At 39.5% G+C, this 19786-nt stretch overlaps 1 protein-coding gene and 1 long non-coding RNA gene across 4 annotated transcripts in view; one reads left to right on the top strand and one right to left on the bottom strand.

Moving 5' to 3' along the window:
* Positions 1-19786, bottom strand: part of ADK (adenosine kinase) — a 586810-nt gene that overhangs the window by 456829 nt on the left and 110195 nt on the right. The window lies entirely within an intron of this gene.
* Positions 64-18737, top strand: LOC132251140 (uncharacterized). The gene is made up of 2 exons (XR_009462994.1): positions 64-957; positions 18429-18737. It is a non-coding gene; the product is annotated as an uncharacterized LOC132251140 (long non-coding RNA).

Raw genomic sequence — 19786 nt, 5'->3', positions numbered from 1 at the left:
AGGTAGTCATGGCAGTCACTGCAAAAACAGTTGGAGTGAAGAGAAAGAAGGGATGAGAAATGCAACCAACAAAGAATGAAAATGATAATAAAAAGGGATTCTACAACTGTGTCACAAGTCAGAGAAAGACCATAGAAATCATAAGAACTTTATAGAATGCAAAAATCAGTCTAGATGATGCAGAGAAGTCTGAAATATTTAATTCCTTTTATACTTCAGTGTTTGCAAATAAGGTCAGCTACCAGAGAATGACTACAGTTGGCAGGACTGGTAACAAAGGAGACAAACAGCCTAGAGTAGCAGAAGAATGGATTGGGAAATATTTAGAAAAGCTTGATGCTTTCAAGTTGGCTGAGCTTGATGCAAAACACCCTAGAGCAGGGGTCAGCAGCCTTTTGCTAGCACGGGCCAGACCTTATAAACTGGCTGTAGCTGTGGGCCAGAAGTCTCAGCCTCTCCCTCTTTCCCTCCCCCAGAGCAGCTGGCTGCCAGATTCCCACGCCTTCTGCAGCAAAGGACACTGAGGATCAGCAGGCTTTGCAGCAGTGGAGAGCACCAAGGAGCAGAGAAACACCACAGCACAGTTCTGAGAGACCAATTCATTGTGTCAGATATGACCTGCAAAGAGGTCTCATCTGGCTTGTGGGCTGTAGGTTGCTGACCCCTTTCTTGGAATACTGAAAGAATTGGAAAATTCTTGGGAAACTGGGGAAATTTCGGTGCCATTGGACATCATCTTTGGGAAGCTCTGTCAAGTGAGGTCCCAGATGACTAGAAAAGGACAAATATAGTCCTGATTTTAAGAAGGGAAAAAAAGAGAACCTGGAGAATTACAGACCACTCAGCTGGACCTTGATACCCAGAAAAATTATGAAGCAGGTCATCAAGGAATCTATTTTGAAGCACCTGAAAGAGAACAAGGTGATCAGGAACACAGCCAGCATGGATTCACCAAGAGTAAGTTGTGCCTCACCTGCTTGATTGTCTATTATTATATGGGGACAGGCTCTATGGGTGGAGGGAGAGTGGTGAGGGTGATATACTTTGATTTTAGCATGGTTTTAGACACCATTTCCCACATTTTCATAATAAAATAAGGAAATAGACTAGATGAAAGTACTCTAAGGTGGATACAAAACTGGTTGCAAAATAAGGGAAGTGATTCTTCTGCTCCATTCAGCTTTGGTGGAGCCTTACATGGAGTACTGTGCCTAATTTTGGACCCCACACTTCAAGAAAAGTGTGCACAGATTCGAGAGTCCAGTTGAGAGCAAGCAAAATGATTAGAAGCCTGGGAAGCATGATTTCAGAGGAAAGACTGAAAGAACTAGGATTATTTAGTCTGGAGAATAAAAGACTAAAGGGCAAGGGTATGATTATAAAAGAAAACTATTAAGAGAATGACAGGAGTAGAGTACAGGACATGACAATGGCCAAAAATGCGGCAAACTAAACTTTGGAGATTAGGAAGAAATTTCTCACTGTGAGAGTGGTTGAGAATTAGGATAGGCTACCCTAAGAGGTTATGAAATGACCATCCCTGCAAATTTTCAAAAGTAGATTAGACAGACGCTTGCCTTGCATTATTTATTCAGGGATGATCCTGCCTTGGGCAGAGGGCTGGACCAGAGAATCTCATGAGGTTCCTTCCAGCCCTATTTTCCTATGATCCTAAGGAAGGAGCTTCTCTGACTGCAGAGAGGTGAGTCAACATGGCTTACTGAGTTAACTAATGACTTAGCCACATTGCTCTGCAAAAAGGACACTATCTCAGCTCCTTCCCTGCCACAGTGCATGTGAGGTACAGGGACAAACCAGTGATAGTGGAAGCACCAAGAGGAATGTACAGGTATTTCCTCCATTGGTTTAGGTCACTGATAAACAGAAACTGAAAGTAAACCTGGGGGAAAAACATAACCTTAAAAAAGCCAGGGAATGAGTTTGGAACCTGTAATATCTGGTAGAAGTAGACAAATCCACTTCCTCAGTTCCTTAACTTTTATATAAAGGGAAAATAGCCGAGTGTCAGCAACAGGCCAGGGACCATCTTTAGAGTAGATGGGGGTGATTGATGGTAGTCCTCCAACAGGTGGAAATAATTAAGGAAAGACTCATGATGTGTACTGTACAAGTTATTACTGGATAGTTCCCAGGTGAGTTAGGTTAATAAAGCTGTGTTCTAAAAATCACACCCGTTGCTTTTATTTCTACAAGTCATGGACAAGCTTCTTTGTGACAAGAAGTACTTTAGCATAATTACTACCCTGATATCATTTAACCACACAATCCAGTACAACATTTTAAATAAGTTTAAGATATTTACAATGTTTTTTCCATTTCTTGTATACACTTGTTACATTTTGCACAAAATTAAAATATGTAAATGTCTTAGTTATAGAATTACTGCACATTCATTCACTGATTGCAAAACCTGAAGCCACTGAAAAAGGAAAAAAGCTTATGTGGAAAGAAAAAGGGATAATGATATCTAACTGAAAACATCTGTCATTTTCCATATACAGTATATAGGGACATAGAACATGACATATCTACCCATACTCATCAACCTAGTAGAGTAGTAACCATTATTTAGATGATTCAGATATATACAGTAATACATATATAAAAAATACAAATGTTATATCTAGTATGCTTTCTTCATCTATTTTTTATTCCCATAAAATGAAAGCAAGTTTTTCAGGATGAATCTTTCCCTTAAATGCTTAAGAAGCTTATTATACTTTTGCACGTCCAGTATTTGTTCTGACATTTTGCTTGGAGTAGATGTTAATTTTATTTAGCAGGAGATGCCATAATGAAACTTATTTCAATTTTTGAAATTAAGTAAATACTTGCTTTTCTCCCTTAATCTAGAACATCTCTGATTTCCCTTGATTTTCCTTATGTAAATTCAATGATAGTGACAGTTCATTTTGTAGTTACTTTACAACCTTGGGATGGATGTCATCCAGAATTGCTGGCACAAGTATAATTATAATTTCAAAAGTATTCTCTTACCTATTTCTTAAGCATAATATTTTACAACAACCACTTCACTTCCTAATTGTTATAATTACTTTCTTGTATTTTTCTTATTCAAGACATTTTAAAATAAATGTCTACTCTTCTTTCCATTTTTGAGTCATAAATTTCAACCTCCTCTTTTATTAATAAGCTTAGTCTCTCTCTGGTACCTTATTTTACTTTATGAAATATTTATAAAAGCCTTTTATTCCCTTTAACTTCTTAGTTAGCATTAAACTACTTATGAGCTTTTTGCTGACCTTATTACTCCATAGCCCTTAACCAGTTATGCAGTTGTGTTCGGCTCTTTCCTCCTTTTACATCTTTAACATATAGCTTATATTTGTTTTGTTGATTTTTATTTATGTTTGTGTGTGCTTTAAACAACACTGGCTTTTTATTGCTTATGTATTTTTCAAAGGAACTACAGCCAGATTTGTTTTAAATAGCAACATCTTTTAAAACATAACTGGCCAACCTGTGGGCTCATATACCACAAATGATACATGAAGCTGCTTTGTTTGACACCTGGCAAATTTGGGAGAGAGGAGAGCTGAGAAGAGCAACAGACCAGGCAGGAAAGAGTGTAGAGAAATGGATCAGGAAGGAAAAAGGAATCAAAGCAATACTATGTTCAGAGTTCTACAAATACCAGCTAGCCAATATGAACTACATCTTTGCAACATATATTTTAGTTATACATTTTTATAGAGAGTTTTAAAGGGAATGAAATAATTTTAATGTATCTGGATTTTTTTAAATGTTTGATACAATGCCTAAGGAAGTCTGGCTTGACTAATTCGAACTGGCTCAAATAGAACCTTATTATAAAATTCAAGGTTGATAACCAAATGTTAACAATAAATATGACAAGAAGTCAAGGGGGGAATGTGTTGTAGGCCACAAGGTCACACAATGAAATGCTATCTTCAGTGAAGGCAAATGGGCTAGCAATCAGATTTGAAGAATATGTGGTTCAAGTGGCAATGAGCTAGCCCAGAATATCTGCAATGTCCTGAAAGAAAATAAGTAAATCACGTGTGCAGGAAGTATTGAGTACCGAGTTGATTATTCAGGATAACTCTTTCTTCTATAAACAAAGAGAAGAGAAACATTATTTGGTTTTAAAATCTCTTTCCAAATGCTTCTGAGGCTCATGGCACATGTTCATTTAAAGGCATCATGGAATAGGAGCCTGACTCCAGTGTGATGTGGCAGGAGCTACAATTTTGGGATCAGGGCTCTGATCTTACTTGTACCATTTATACTTCCAAGTGCAGGGGGATCCCAGGCTCCCCCAGCACTGGCAAACTGCAAGAAGGGTGCCTGTAGCCCAGCATTACCCAGTGTGGTCCCAAGACCAGTTCCAGACCCTGGTACAGTCCCAGGGTTGTCAGCTGATTGCTGACCGCAGCCCTGAGACCATACCAGGACGATCCAGACATGCCAGTACAGGCTGGGACTGATAATCAGTAATTAGTAGGGGTGCATTGATAGAGATTTTTGGGGCCAATACCAATATCTGATTTTTAAGGAGGTATATCAGCCGATACTGATACAATTTCTGATACAGCATGGAGAGCTGCATTCAGCTGGTAAGTTCATTGTGGTGGAAGGGGAGGGAGGAGGGAAGGAGTGCGGGGGGGCAGATTAATGCCCCCCCCCAGTGAGGGAGGAGGCAGGGGCAGGCAGTACCCAGCTGGGGTGGGGCAAAGCAGGTGCAGGACAGACACTCGGCTTGTCGGGGCAGGGGGGCAGCTACCACCACTGTGTGCACCCTAAGAGGGCATGGGGGTTGTGCACCCCTGGATCTGCACGGGGCAGGGTGGGGCAGGTGGGCTGCAGCTGCAGGCTAAAGCTGGGGCTGCACCAGGCTCTTCTGCTTCCTGGCTGCCAAATTTTTCAACTTGTGGGAAGCCCAGTGGGCCAGAGGACCCAGCACTGAAGGCTAGATCTGGCTGGAAGGCTGAGGGTTGAGCATCCCTGATATAGATCATTCAGAGTTTTGTGTGGAAAATATTTATTTGAAAACCCTGTTAAATTAAAGCACCTAAATAACTATTTTCAGTGTTTCCATGAAATTAAGTAGAGAAAAGAAAGTATGACCCATGTTGGACATGTCTTAAAAGGAAAAAAGCTTTTGGCAGCACAAATGGCTTGAAGTCTAACTGGCCAATAGCTTTTATGATTCAAATGCAAAGGAAAACGTAACTTTTACAAAATTTCATTTACAGCTGCTCACTTGAATAAGGTTAAGAGTGAGACCATTCTCAATAACATAATTAAGAATAGTGTACTGTTTAAGAACTATGAGCTGCTTGAATGTATTATATCATCAATAAAATACCTTCAGCCCATATATTAAGCTTCTCAAAGAGGTAACAAATTTCAGTTACACTTAGCTGAAAAATTAAACCTTTTTCAGCACACAATTGATAAGGAAGTATTTACGTGTAATATCTGGCATTATGATTTCTTTCATTCTTCACCCATTTTCATGTCCCAGACTTTGTGAATACAGTAAATCTGTTGTATTAAGCCTGAACCTGATTAATGATGCACTGTATCCAGCTAAATAGAATTAAATTAGGGTGTAATTGATCAGTGTGTAATTGGAGCAGTGTTGTAGATTACCAACTTTAATTAGGACGACTTATTACAGATAATTTACATTATCATAATATAAAACAGAAAACAGAAGCACGAGGTTCATCAGAAACTTATGATCAGGTGGACAAACTATAGATTAGAAAGGCATATAAACTAATGTTTTGCCAAGTTCCTTTAGACAAGTAAATCATTATCAAGCTAAGTCCTTTAAGAAGGGCAAATTGCTGATTAACCTTTTACCCTAGATTTTCTAAGCAATTATACCATTTATACTAATTTACTATAATAAACCTTTGGAATAGAAATGGGTAAATCTTCAATGCTGTCACCATTAAGCACCAAATCAATTTACTCAGAATACAGGATTCAGTCATAATGAAAACAGAATCAACATATACTTAAATTTTAGATCTGATCTCAAAAAGTATAAAATCTTGTAAAACTGAAAGGTATTGCAAGGAACATACAAAGAATATGTATTGTAGAGACTGCAAAAAAGGAAAAGAAGAATCTTGACAATCAGACACTGAGGCAATGTCTGCAGTTTTCTTAATACTCCTGTGGGTGGTAAACTGCAGTCCAGAATGGTGGACAAGAACTGCATGCTCCCATGAGTATACTGCCATAGTAATTATGTTCATTATCTTGTATGCTAATGACATGAAGATAATAAGCTTTCAGTGAATTATTCATACATTGCCAGGTCTCACTATGGTGTTCATTGCTAACAGTTTATTTACAGTACAAGTTATGCTGCATTTTTTCTACAGCTTAAATTTACTATATAAACAAACAGGAACTAGGTTAGTCAAGTCTAATTTAATATCCATAACTACTAACAACATTTGCCATAGATAGGGACATGTATCAAGAATAATTTTCATATTAGAAGTCTAAATTAGGACAAATTAGCATGGCTGAAACCACCTCTGGGCCAAATTTACTGCTCCAATATTGGAAATAGCTGAGGAATTATAATAACAATCTAACAGTAAATTAAACAAGAAATTAGGAGTCAAAATGAGGTAAGAATAATGGCCAGGCCACATTTACATTTTTGTTAATGAAAAGAGTTTTTTATGCCCTACCATGATGAGAAGAAAATGTATTAAAAGTAAGAGAGAGAATCTTCATAATCTTATAAAAGCTGAACATGGCAGAGAATTGTAATATACCTGTATGATTATAACTGAACTACATGCCAAGCTTGATAGTACAATAAATATCTAGCATACATTTCTATTACCAAATCCAAACTTCAACCCACCTTTATAATGTTCTTTCTCTATCCCTGATGCATTTAGCTTTGAAAATCTGAAATGAATATATCTTAATCCATTTTGAAATTATTGTTTCCAATTGAAAACTGCCATAACTTGTCTTACAACCGACACATACATTACTACATCCTCTGTGTCAACATACTCTGATCCAGGATCTCCAAAGAATAATGTACAGATCCCATCGCACTCTTTTTTGCATGCCTGCATTGGTTAACTCCAAAATACTTACCAACGCTGGTAAAAGTTATTTCTTATAATAAAGTAAATTAAAGATTTACCACCATCTTACAGCTATATGATTGAGAATCAATAGTATTTCTCCATATATAAAAAGGATCAGCATGTTAATTATTAGAGGGGAGAATAGGGGCATTGGGAAATAAGGAGTCCATCACTCAACTGCAGTAACATGGCAAGATTTTTGTTCACAGATTATTTTTCCTGTGTTGCCAGTAAACTCTCTCAATGAGCACACTAACTCCAGTAAATTAAGAAAAAAAATAATAAAAAAATGATCAAGTCCATATTTATAAGAGTTGATGCCAATTAATCGGTTTGACTTGTCTACATAATTAGGCATTACACAGTTGAGTGGGCCTACGCTTGAGAAAATGAAGACCCCACTATACTGAGCTGCCCTTAAATCATGAAATTACAGTCCATTCTACTGAGTAAAAAATAGTAGCCATTCAAAAAATCCAAGAGCAGAGAGGTAGTTAGCTGTATGAATCTAAAGTCAGACAGAAAGAAGAGCATGGTGGCACCTTAAAGGCTAATTGGTTCATAATGTTAACTGTGCAATACATTTAGACCAGCTACATGTGCAAAGTAATTATTTCGCAATAAAAATGGCCAGCCAGTTACAAAAGTAGACAACCAGCTACAAAAGATTGTTTGAGAAATATAGAATATTTTTTAGCTGGTTTCTATCAAGATTTAATTTGAACATGTGGCATATCACACATCAGGTGATAGGTCTTTTTTGGGTCCTCCAGCATCCCAAGGTGCACAGGTCTTTGCCTCACCTCACTAGCCACCTATCTGAAACAGCACCTGGGCTGTGAACACAGGCCTTGCTGACAAACACACCTCTCTTGGGTGGTAAAGATTCCCTTCCTCTCACTCTCAGCTCCACTTCCATGACCATGGGCAAAGTGAGAGAAAGCCCTCCCCAAGAACAGAGCACTGCAGAGGGGATTCCTTCTCAGCACACTGGGCAGGAATAACCCCCAAAACACGGAGCCCTGCACATGGGAAATCCCTGCCCCAACACAGAGAAAAAACATGGTTCTCTCCTTCCTCCCAAACTGAGCAAAGTGCATAAGAAAGGGAAGAAATCCCTGCCTCCCCACTCCCAAAAAAAACAATCCCACAGGCTAGGGACAGACATTACGCATAAACCAGTTTAAGTGATCAGAAACAGGTTTAAACCTGTAACAGAACAGATATTCAGGGCACATAAACCAGTTTCAAAATGGCTGAAACTGATTTGAGATAAACCTTGTTGAATGTAGTATCAGACTTAAGTGATTTGTGTCAAACTGGTTTATGCAAAGTCTGTCCCAGACCCCTTGCTGGTTTAAAGTTAAACCAGACTCCCCTAGCATCCCGACATGCTCTCTGGGCTGGGTGGGGCTCTCTGCTCCACAGCAGAGCTGGCCTGTCCCCTCTGATCCCTGCCACCCCTCTGCCCCTCCCCTCTGCTCCTCTGGCTACCCCAAAATTCCCCGTGGGCCCCCCCATTGCCACCTCTCCCAGTGCCGCTGCTGTGGGGGCTTCTCCCATGGCTCCCCTCACCTGGGGAGAGGCAGGCACAGCCAGAGGAGCTGTGGGAGAACCTGCAGCTGCCTGGCTGTGCCTGCCTCTCCCCAGCCAATCCGAATCTCTGAATTTCTCTGAATCCTTTCCATATCGATTCAGAGGCTTCAGATTCATTTCAGACCTTTTAATGGGTCTCTCAATTCTTTTTGGATTCAGAGATCTGGCCACCGAAATCGGGCTGAATCTCCTCTGAATCAAATAGGTGACCAATGCTTCGCACAGCCCTATTATGCAGTCAAAGACTCAGATCTAATCTTCAAGTACAAGAAGTTAAATTAATATCCTCATATGCATCTATGATACTCAAAGATGGCTATGTTCATGTGAGACTATACAGCTTTCAAAGTCCTGGAAGAATGTATAAGCTAGTTATCTACACAGTAAGTGGAATTTGAGAAGTGCCATTTAGATACATTTTCTTCTTTTGGTGTGTAAGTGCCCATGTTCAACATCTAAGTCTTTTGGCCCGCAACATCCACTGCAATTGCACATGCTCCCCCCTAGGTCTTTGTGCTCTCATACGGAGGAAAAAGATGCCTCTGTAGCACCAGGAAAGAGGCTACCACAGAAGCTAATTGGGAATAGCCCAAATCTCATCTGGAAAAATCTACACCATACTATAGCTCTATACTAACATGCCTTAAAACAACTCAAAACCCAGTTAGGCAGAAACCACTCTGCTTATTCTTCCATTATAGGATACAAATAATGTTGGGAAGCCCTTAAATGCAAACAGGAAGCTAAAGTTATCACAACATCTGAAGTTTCAGCCTAACTTCTCTCTCTTCAGGGTGAGGTTTAAGAAAGAATGCAGAAAGAAGGATCATTTGATTTAAACCATATCCATAATTCCCTCAGGCAAGATTTTAATATAGGATTTAAATGTCATTTTATCTGGATGGAATACATCTAAGGCAGACCTACTAAATCTCCTAGGATAATGTTTCTACTACCACTGAGGAGGTTTCCAAGGATAAAGCAGGAAGCATGTGGCTATAGGTCCATATAGAGGCCATGCTACTTCTGAGAGACTATTATTACAGTCACATGAGGAGAGTGGTTGGTAGGAAGATATTGGTGAATGCTTCAAGAATTTAGTCATTTTTAGACATGAAAACACTGTTCATGCAGCTCCTAACAAATGAGTGATGTGCACTAATAGCTTAAAAGGAAAGTAAGCAGGCTAGGGTGATAGGAATTTGGAACTATTTCTGCTGTCACAAAGTAATAACACTCCTCCATTTAGATGAGTAAGTTGGTCCATTGAAGCCTTTTTTGGCTTCAAAAAGAGGCTCAGCTGCCATAGCTCTACTAGCAAAGCCATGGGGGCAGCATCCTCATAATATAGACAAACCCTCCCATTACAGAGTAGGATGCTCTGTTCCTCAAAATAACCTGATCTTTCTATGTCTAAGATCCGGACAGAAGTTAAACCATTAGGGAAGCTGGATTCAAGTGCATGACACACCTTTGTCTTGAGTTAGAAGGTCTGAATGAAAAGGCATAGTCTTTGGAAATCAGAAACAATATCAGAAGGAGGTTCCAAAACTACCTTGATCATCTATCATAATCCCAGCAGGATTTTGTCTGATCTTCCTGAATAACCTGGGGATCAGATGGAGCTTTGGTGACCAAGATGTGAAAAAAAAGTCTGAAAGAAATACTGGACATCAAACCTGGAATAGGTTCAGGAGAGAGATTAGGAGGCACTATTTCACTGTCAGGGTACCTAGATTCTGAAACCAACTTCCTAGGCAAGTGGTCCTTGCTCCTACCTTGGGTAAATTCAAAAAGAGGTTGGATGAACACCTGTCTGGGGTCATGTGATCCCAGCGTGTGCTCCAACCAGGGGGGTTAGACTAGATGATCTATTCAGGTCCCTTCTGACCCCTAACTACTATGAAACTCCCTCCCATCCCGAACAAAAGATATAACACTCAGGGTGTAGACAGAGTAAGCATCTGAAGTGCTTAAAAGGTTGAACTGTGCAGAAATACATACCCACTCTGAAGTCCTGCAAAAAAAGTTGGCATTGCTCCAAACATGACCCTGATGGGAACAGGTATTGTATATAAGAACTTAAAAATGAAGTGCTTCAGATTACATATGCCTTGCGGGAGGATAGCAGACCACAAACTCTGGCAGCACAAGGGGCTGCAAAGTGCGCTGACAGTTCACTCCCTGCCACCACTCCATTACCAAATCAGAATCTATAGTTCATACACATGCCTTTCCCATAATGTGATATAACTGATCCAATGCACCAAGTGCCCTCATGGCAACTGCATGGGTGGAACTAAACAGTAACTATGCATCAGAATGAACTCTCTCAGAAAAAATATAAAGAATGGAGCTATATACACACACACTATTAGGAGCACATTTCTCACAGAAAAACCACTCCCTCTCCGACCTCATGGTGCATGTGCTCAAGAGAAATCTACCTACCTCACACCTTTAAAAGGTGAACCTGGGAACAAAAGTTCATAAGCTGTTAGACACTAAGAACCAAGGACTGAATATTGATATTTAATTTATGGCAAATTTTATTTTACGCAACTCCTGGATTCTTTCCACGCAGGAAAGGTGAAAATGACCCTCCTCCCTTTTGATGAGCTTGCTAACCCCTCTCCTCTGCTATTTTTCCACTATGCTTTCTGTTATCACCTTTCTGCTACACACTCTCCTCTGCTCTTATTCACTATGCTGTTCTTGGTTCCTGTGATCAAAATCTGAGGAAGAATGTCTTGCACTCAAAACCTTGTCTAACTTTATCCTAATTACATAGGTGGTCCAAGACAGATATTACCCTAAGAATTCTTTGCCTATTGCCTAATTTTTAGCATGCTTGAAATTATGTCGAAATAAAAACTAATACATCATTTTTTGTGTACAAAACTCCTCTGAATATAGCGCATACCTTGTTTTTGAAAGGCAGAATGATGAAAAAAATATTTTTCCAGTTATGTCTGCAATAGAGCAGAGATAGAGCCTAATCTTCAAACTAAAACCCTAGCTGCTGCTGAAGACTGGTCTCCATGAGTGGATCTATAATTATAAAAAGAGCTAGCGCTGTGCAATAGAGAGAAGGGAACAGCTAGTAGAAGGCAAAATTGTCCTAAGAAAGGTTAGCTTGATTAGTAGAACATCGAGATCATTGCAAGGGAGAAACAATCATCAACAACCACTTAAGAACAAGAAGCCTGTAAGTCAAATGCCTCCCTCAGCTGCCTGAACAGTAATATACCAGAGCTGCTGCACTGTGGAGCAGGAATTAGAGCAGGATGCTGCTATCTGCAGCAGAAAACCAGCTTCCATGCTTAATAAATGCACCCTGAGTTGCGGGGGGGGGTAGAGGGAGGGAGGCTGATTTGGGGGCAAAAGGTTTGTATTGTATGTGAGAAAATATATTATTTTCAAACAGTTGTTTGCATTTGATAACTATTTTTGAAACCCCCAGATGCATACCAGATTTCATTAAAAGATGGGGGGGGGGTACAAACTAAATAAAAAGAAAATTTTGTCATCAAAAATTGAACCCAAATAGTTTACATGTATTAGAAAAATATATCTTTCATATTTCTTAAGATTATTTAAAAATAACAAGAATTAGAGTTAATTCTCCAATAAACAGATACCCAAGGAAATTAAGAGAAAAATTATCAAGAAGATGAACATTTTTCTACAGAAATATACAGTAAAAGCTCTGTTATCCAGCATCCGTGGGAATGGGGCATGCTGGTTAATCAAATATGCCGTGTCTGGTGCACCAGGGCTTTCACTCCCTGGTGTCAGTGCACCAGGGGAAAGGAAGGGGGGCCCTGAGCAGGCTGCCTTGCCCTGGGCCATGGTCCACAAGGAAGAATTGAAGAAGAAGAACTCGGCTCGCGGCGGCGAAACCAGAAGTGGGACTTCTGGTTTCACTTTTGCCACATCCTTCAGAAGGAAGATTTGTATTGACAGATGCCAGTTAGTGGACCATTCTGGATGGTGAAGTGCCGGATAACACGGCTTTTGCTGTAGCTGAATACTAGTAATGCAGGCTGGGATTAGAAAGAGAAAAAAGAAGTGTCTATCTGATCAGAAAGTACCACATGCTAGTCTTCTGAAACTATATATTTGTACATTTTACAAAAAAAGCTGAAGGAAATACCGTAATATTGGGAATCATCTTTATATAATAAAACATAGTATCAAAATGAAAGACTTCTGGTCTGAACTTGGATTGATATCAGGATGTATATGTTCCAAACTCCAATAACAGTATGGAGATATTCTGGTTTATTAACATACTTCCATGTCTACAGTTTGAGGTTTGTTAATATGTATTATGGCTCCAATCCTGTAAAACCTTTTTTGTACAAACAGTTCTTAAGAAAACAGTGGGACTCAGCATTGGTATTATAATAGTGAAAAGAGACCCCAACAGGAATTGGGCACACACAACACTTTGACCCCATTTTAAAAGAGACAAGGGAAGAGTCTAGAAAGAAGAAATAATATAAAACATTATTATTAACAATATTTACAATTTGGAGAAGGGTTTATAGTGCAGACAATAATATTCCCTATGGGGGAGTATATAACAAGAATAAAATCATTTGAAAAATATAGTGACTGATTTCTTGTACACAAATAATAAACAAACTAGTTGAAGAAACAGACCAAACCGGCTGAAACAATTACGAATACTTGACATTTTCGTAATACCATATAAACTTTCTGTAATTTATAAATTTACACTTAGGTACTGTTTAGGTAAGAAAATTTATCACAATTCTGTTTGTCTGTAATAAAATCAGCACTAAAGCTATGATTCAGTTGAAACAGTAAAATACACTGTGCACAAAGGCAGCAAGGTATGGCTGTGGTGAAAACCTTAGCTATATTTCCTAAGTTTCACCCTTTTATATTTGCAGCGTTTAATAGTTCATTAATATATATTAAAGTACACCATATGCAAAGACAAGCTATAAGCAATGATTGGTCTAGCCAAATAAGATGCACTGCTTTATAAAACATATCGCTAAGCTCTTCTCAACTTTTTATTCAAATTTGTATAAAATGAAGGAAAAAAAGCAGAGATGTACAAATATTTCCAAATTCATGTGAAAAAGTATTCAAGTATTTGTTTCAGAACTCTGAATTTTAACATAATTCAGTTTCAAATAAATCTAATTTGTGCTTCACTAGAGAGTCATAGGTAATATTAGGTTTAACAGTTATGTAAATGTTTATACAAAAATATTGCTGGTTCCATGGAACTAACAGTGAGATTAGTGGAGCCCCTGTCACATGTTATACTTAGGGTGTAGTTAACCAGTTAATCACATCTTAAATTGTAACCTGGTCACACGTTAAAGCGATTAATGGCCTCATAAAACAAGGAATAAGATGCAAAGTTATTCCACAAAAAATGTGTCTTATAATACTATTAACTGAACGTGTGGCCAGGTACACCCCTGCAGCTGGGAACCTAGATCAGCTGACAAGCCTCCCAGCCATGGAATTTGCTATTTGCCATTGCAGCCAGGGGATCATGATCTCAGGCTTCCCCCTGCACTGGCAATAAGGTGTGATGCAATTTGACGTGCAATCCCACAATCATGCTTCTTGACATGCACATGTGGCATGGGAGGAAGAGTGACTGTATGGATCACACATCAGATCCCATTATGCCTTTACCTGCATATCTGGAGGGGCCCTGGATTAAACAAACACTTATGAGAACAATCATAAAGGCTTAAAGAGACATGAACTAGAGGCTCTTCCAATCTATTGCTTCCCAAGATGACTTGTGATTTCTTTTACTCCACTCTTTCCAGTTTATTAATCTTTTCTAAATACATTACAGAAGAATCTTTTACATTACAGAAGCATACAATCTCATCCATTACAACTGAAAAGCTTTTTATGTAAAGGGTGTATTAAATGGACATGATACTTCCTAACTGAAGCTTCAAAGCATCACAGAAGGATAGTGAAAGAAATGCCACTGTTACACATCGGGTGGTAGGTGAACACACAAGTTTTGACAAGAAATGCAGAAAAGTTCAGGGTGCATTTGGCTTTCGATGGGCTACAATGAAATTATTCCCTAAACACACAGTGATTGCACTCTTATTCCAATGCCAGCAGCTGCTGTATCTCCATTATCTACTTCACTATCCAAGTACTCATGCTCCAGTTGGTCTCTAAATAAATCATCCTCCCATAAGTAAGAGAAACTGGTTTCATCCTTAAATTAGGAAATTTAGATCAATTTTCTGGCACTTTAAATCAATGTAACTAATGGGCCAATTTCAAATCAATCTGATGCATGTAATTTACAATAAGCATGCATGTCTTTCCATTGCAAGACTAACAAATGAGTTTTACAGTGACCTCACTATGATTACTATAAGAATTTAAACAAGTTTAGAACACTAAGTCATAAAGTAAAACAACTGAACCTTAGGGAAATCTTGCCCGTGAGCAGAAACAGAGGTCAAAACGCTATATTTTACCACCAAGAACCAAATAAACCATCAACCTTAGTGGTTACAGGAGAGTAGGTCAGTTTTCTATCACTTAGCCTTTTGACATTTTGATATAGGATGGTGTTTTTCTAAAAGTTTAAGAATTTAACTGATCTTTCTCTAAAGTTTAATAGCAATAATTCTTGTATAACTCACCAGAAATTCAAATGCACTAGTGACTTCAAGACATTACCTGAATTTGCACAACTAGCCTAAACTAAAGCTCAAGAATAAAATTATTTAAAAAATGCAAAAACAAAAAGAACCAAATCCTCAATCTCCAATTAATTTTCTTCAGGAGTTGAAGAAAATGAACTGGAGATTGAGGATTTGGTCCTAATATCAAAGTGATTAGAAACCATCACCCATGAGATAGCTTGGAATTCCTTCAGTACTAGCAACCCAAAGTCAATACAACAGGCTTCCAATACAACTCCCTTCCAAACACATACCTTCCTTCATGTGTGGAGTGTACTAGAAAGACTTAGCTTAAGTGCCACATGCTCTGATAATACTCTGCCAAAGGCCCTCCTTTGGCTGTCACCATTTAAAATGGTTCTTCCTAAGCCTTCAGTAACTTGTTCCACAGCTGAACCAGACTTTAGCTGGCTGGCGCGCAGAGGCAGACATCATAACAACACACCCTGCACTGGCAGGGGACAGAAAAGAGACCCAGGACCACGGCTGCAGGAGCATACAGCCCAAATGGAGGATGCCCCGGAAGGGGTGAATTAAGCAGGGAAAAGCCTGCTCACCAGATCAGAGGCTCAGAGGAGCCTCTAGTCCTAGGGACCCGAACCCCAATGGAGAGGAGAGAGTGACACGGAATGTGAAGCTCAGAGAGATGTCGCCTTCCTCAGTGAGACAGCAAGAGCCACAACTGTGAGTTCATTCCGGAAGGGGATCTGGGTTCCCGTCCTGACTTTAGGTTCAGTGATCTTAGGTGTCTGGAAATAAAGGCATGCTGGGTTGGCCCCACAGAGTGTAGAAATAGCAGCCCAATGAACTATGTTGGGGGGCTAAAGCATTAGCCCGCAGCTAACAAGGCCTCAGGGGGGCTGAGGGAAAAAGATACAGGATTTATAGGAATTTCAAGGGGCCAGAAAAAGGGCTTCATATCACCAGGTTGTGCAAAGTGGGGAAGGACCCAGGCACCCTGTCCAGAGTCCAGGCACAAAAAGCTCAGCTAGTCAGACTGATGCCATAGACTGCCAAGACAAGACTGAGAAAGATGCTTTAACCTATTGAGACTACTAACCAGGCCCAAGCCCAACTAATTGAGCAGTTTGCTGACTGCCATTCTTCCACCAGATTGTCAGCAGCCTGGCTATGTTATAAGATCTGGTTGGCATAAGGATGGGGTGTATGGGGAGGCAGAGCTTCTAGGACCAATGACCTAAGACACTCATGAGGATGAATGTAATCAACCAAGGATCCTCCCCACTTATTAGAAAAATCAAGACATGGCAGGTGAGACAGAGGGTGTGCCCTACTAACACAGAACCAGTAGCCAAGCTGTCCGGCCCTAAAAACTGTCCCTCAACAGACGGGAGCTCCCACTCCCAGCGGCGGAGCCCAGTTGGGCACAGCCACCCACAATATTCCTTACAGCCAAACTCTGAATGGGTCAGAATTGGATTTTAACTTGTTTCCTTCTCTCATGGAAAACTTGTATTCTAAGTAACTTTGTATCACATGTCAAAACAAGTTTTAAATATTGAAGTTCTATGAATCTATTAATATCAGTTTCATTCAGATTCTGGATGGGACAAAGAAGAGCAGTTTGCATTTTTTCCCTGTGTACGCCAATCTACAAAATTTTGATTCATGCACCCTTGCTATTTCTTATCTGATTTAATTGATTTTTCAAGCCCTAATTGCTTCGACATGTAGGAGCTATAACTAAAATTAAAAAACATGAATTATACAAAAAACCTGCTGTTGTACTTTGATTGACATGATACAAGAGGCTGAAATCTCTATTACAATACACTTGTCCTACAGTATGTGCCAAACGAAAGGCAATTCTGTTTAAGTAGTGTTAGTGGTAGGTTGCTTTAGGATTACCTTTCCTCCTGCAGTCATCAAGATGAGAACAAAGAGCCAAAACCAAAAATAAATCTCCTGGTTCTTCTCCAGAGGCTGTCATTCAGACACTGTTCAGTTCTAGTATTGCAGCCTCCTGTAACTGTTGCACCAGCATATGAAGGTGAAAGTCTCTGAGATTTCCAAAACCAAAACAACAAAAAAACCTGACTTACATAGAGGAACACTGCCTAGAAGCCCCAGTATCCATTCAGAAACTGCACTAACTGTGTTTTTTTAGTATACGAAGTACACCCACCTATCATAGAAAACAGCAACTATTATTTCCTCTGGATTTTTTTAAATCCTTTTAGAATTTCTTGCTCTAAGGCATATTAATTAAAGGATGGGCACTATTAGCAGCTGGGAAAGGTGCTCAAGTCCTGCACAGATTCATCTCATCTTCAAATGCCTCTTCAGTGGTTATTCTTTTCCAAGAGTTCCATCTTGAACTCTTCCTTGTGTTTTCAATTGTTTATTCTTAAGAAAAGATAAAAGCTTCTTACACACATTAAGCAACATGAGCTTCAATACAGAAGTTCCACATTTAAAAGGCATAACAATACCACTATAATAACCCAGACAGCTTGATGGATAGTACTTTGCCTTGACCCCAGCAGTTCCAGGTTTGAGATTAATTTCAAACTCTTATACAGAGAGCCAACAAAAAAGGGTGACATATGATGGTAGTGATAAAAGAAGTGAAGTAGAGAGTGAACAAACAGGGTAATTAAGTCAGTCCTCCTTTAGCCCTCTGTATATACAGAATTTCTATTGATAAGTTCAGTTTCAGTAGAGTGTCATCCCTTTCCAGCATAAGATCTGGGACTGCAAGTAGCTAATGCTTATCAACACAACAGAATAATAAAAAATGCATAATAAAATGGCAACCAAGATTGAAGGACTGAGTTAAAGTCACACAACCCACATTTAGATTGTCTATAGTTGTTAAAAGCCCTTACCTTAGGGCCAACTTTCATGTAGCCCTAAACAGGGTTTTCAGCAGAAGTGTCACTTTTCCTAGCAGATGGAAGATATTGAATTTTAGCTGATTTTTTAAATAAAATCTTCATATTTTCCCAAGCAGGAAACAACTTTGACCACCTGAAACCTGAGATCCTGCTCCTGCCTTTGTCTAAAGTAATTTGCATCATCACAGTCACACAGGAGAGCTAAGACTCCTTACCAGCTAAGAACTGCTACCCAGAGGATTTTTCCATCTACAGACTCCTCTGCGAAATCCTATGAAACATCAACTTTCATTTCTACCGAGAAGAACTTTTACAGTCTTTTCTCTGATGCCTGATGAAGGGTGTTTGTGCCCAAAAGCTTGCAATTAAAGTCATTTTTCAAAAAATTTTGTTGGTCTAATAAAAGATATCACCTTTGTCCATGAGACCTGATTACTTTTCCTAGCATTCTCTCTACAAATCCAGGATGATAACCATTCAGTTTAGAACAGCAGGTTTCATTTTGGTACTGGGGTTGTCGCAAATTATAGCAATGACCTTTACGCTTAGCTGTTCCTGAGGATAGCTTTAGAAGTCCACATAAACCAAGAACTGAACTATATATGAAAAGAACTGACCTCCACAGCAGGGGGGCAGAGCTGCACCATCCATATGAAATTCATGGGAAGTGTGCCTCAAAAGTCTTCCTTGCGTTTCCAAACACACATACACAACTTTCTCATTCCCTTGTGGAAGAGCACAGAGCAGATAGGACTATAGCCCCTCCCATTTAGAAAAACATGTATTCTAAGCTAGGTGCAGTTCAAAACCAAGCAACCTACTGCTGTACCTGCATAATGGCTTCCTGCACCCTGCCAGGGGGAGATGGCGGGGGGGGGGGGGATGCCCAGGTGCACTTGCACCCCCTCTGCCCTTTAATTCCAGGTCCACCCAAGTTTACAACCAACTGCCCAGCAGTGGCAGCAGCATTTTTAGTCAGGCAGTGCGGAGGGATCAATTGACTTCATGGCTCATATTCCAGCTATTCCCTTCTAAACTCATTCCACTGGTGTTAACAACCGTCTTCTTTTTAATGGTCTTGATGTTCCACCAATCAAGCTATCATTTGTTTTCCAAGTCTGATGTCTGTTCACTGCTCCTGGTAATGAAGCTGCTACTTCACAGCCTGCAGTTTGTTTTTAACATATTCCAGTGAAGATATATTTGTTTTTGCTTCAATCTTGAACTAATACAGCCCTAGGCCCCTAGCATATTAGTACAGCTTCTAGTTTATTTTTAACTGGAGAAAAATAAATGTTGTTTCACATGTGATGATGCATCTCACCATCTGCACCCCCCTTTTCAAAAATCTAGATCTGCCCATGCATTCTTCCTACTTTGTATGCCTATTCTAAGGATTATCTTTTATATAGCCCACATGATCTAACTCTGAGTAAGCACTTGTATGATGGAGTTTGTTTTCCAAAAAATTAGC

Source organism: Alligator mississippiensis, chromosome 6, assembly GCF_030867095.1.
Source record: "Alligator mississippiensis isolate rAllMis1 chromosome 6, rAllMis1, whole genome shotgun sequence".
Taxonomy (NCBI): Eukaryota; Metazoa; Chordata; order Crocodylia; family Alligatoridae; genus Alligator; species Alligator mississippiensis.
The sequence above is the reverse complement of the archived record's forward strand: the minus strand, read 5'-3'. Positions and strand labels throughout refer to the sequence as shown.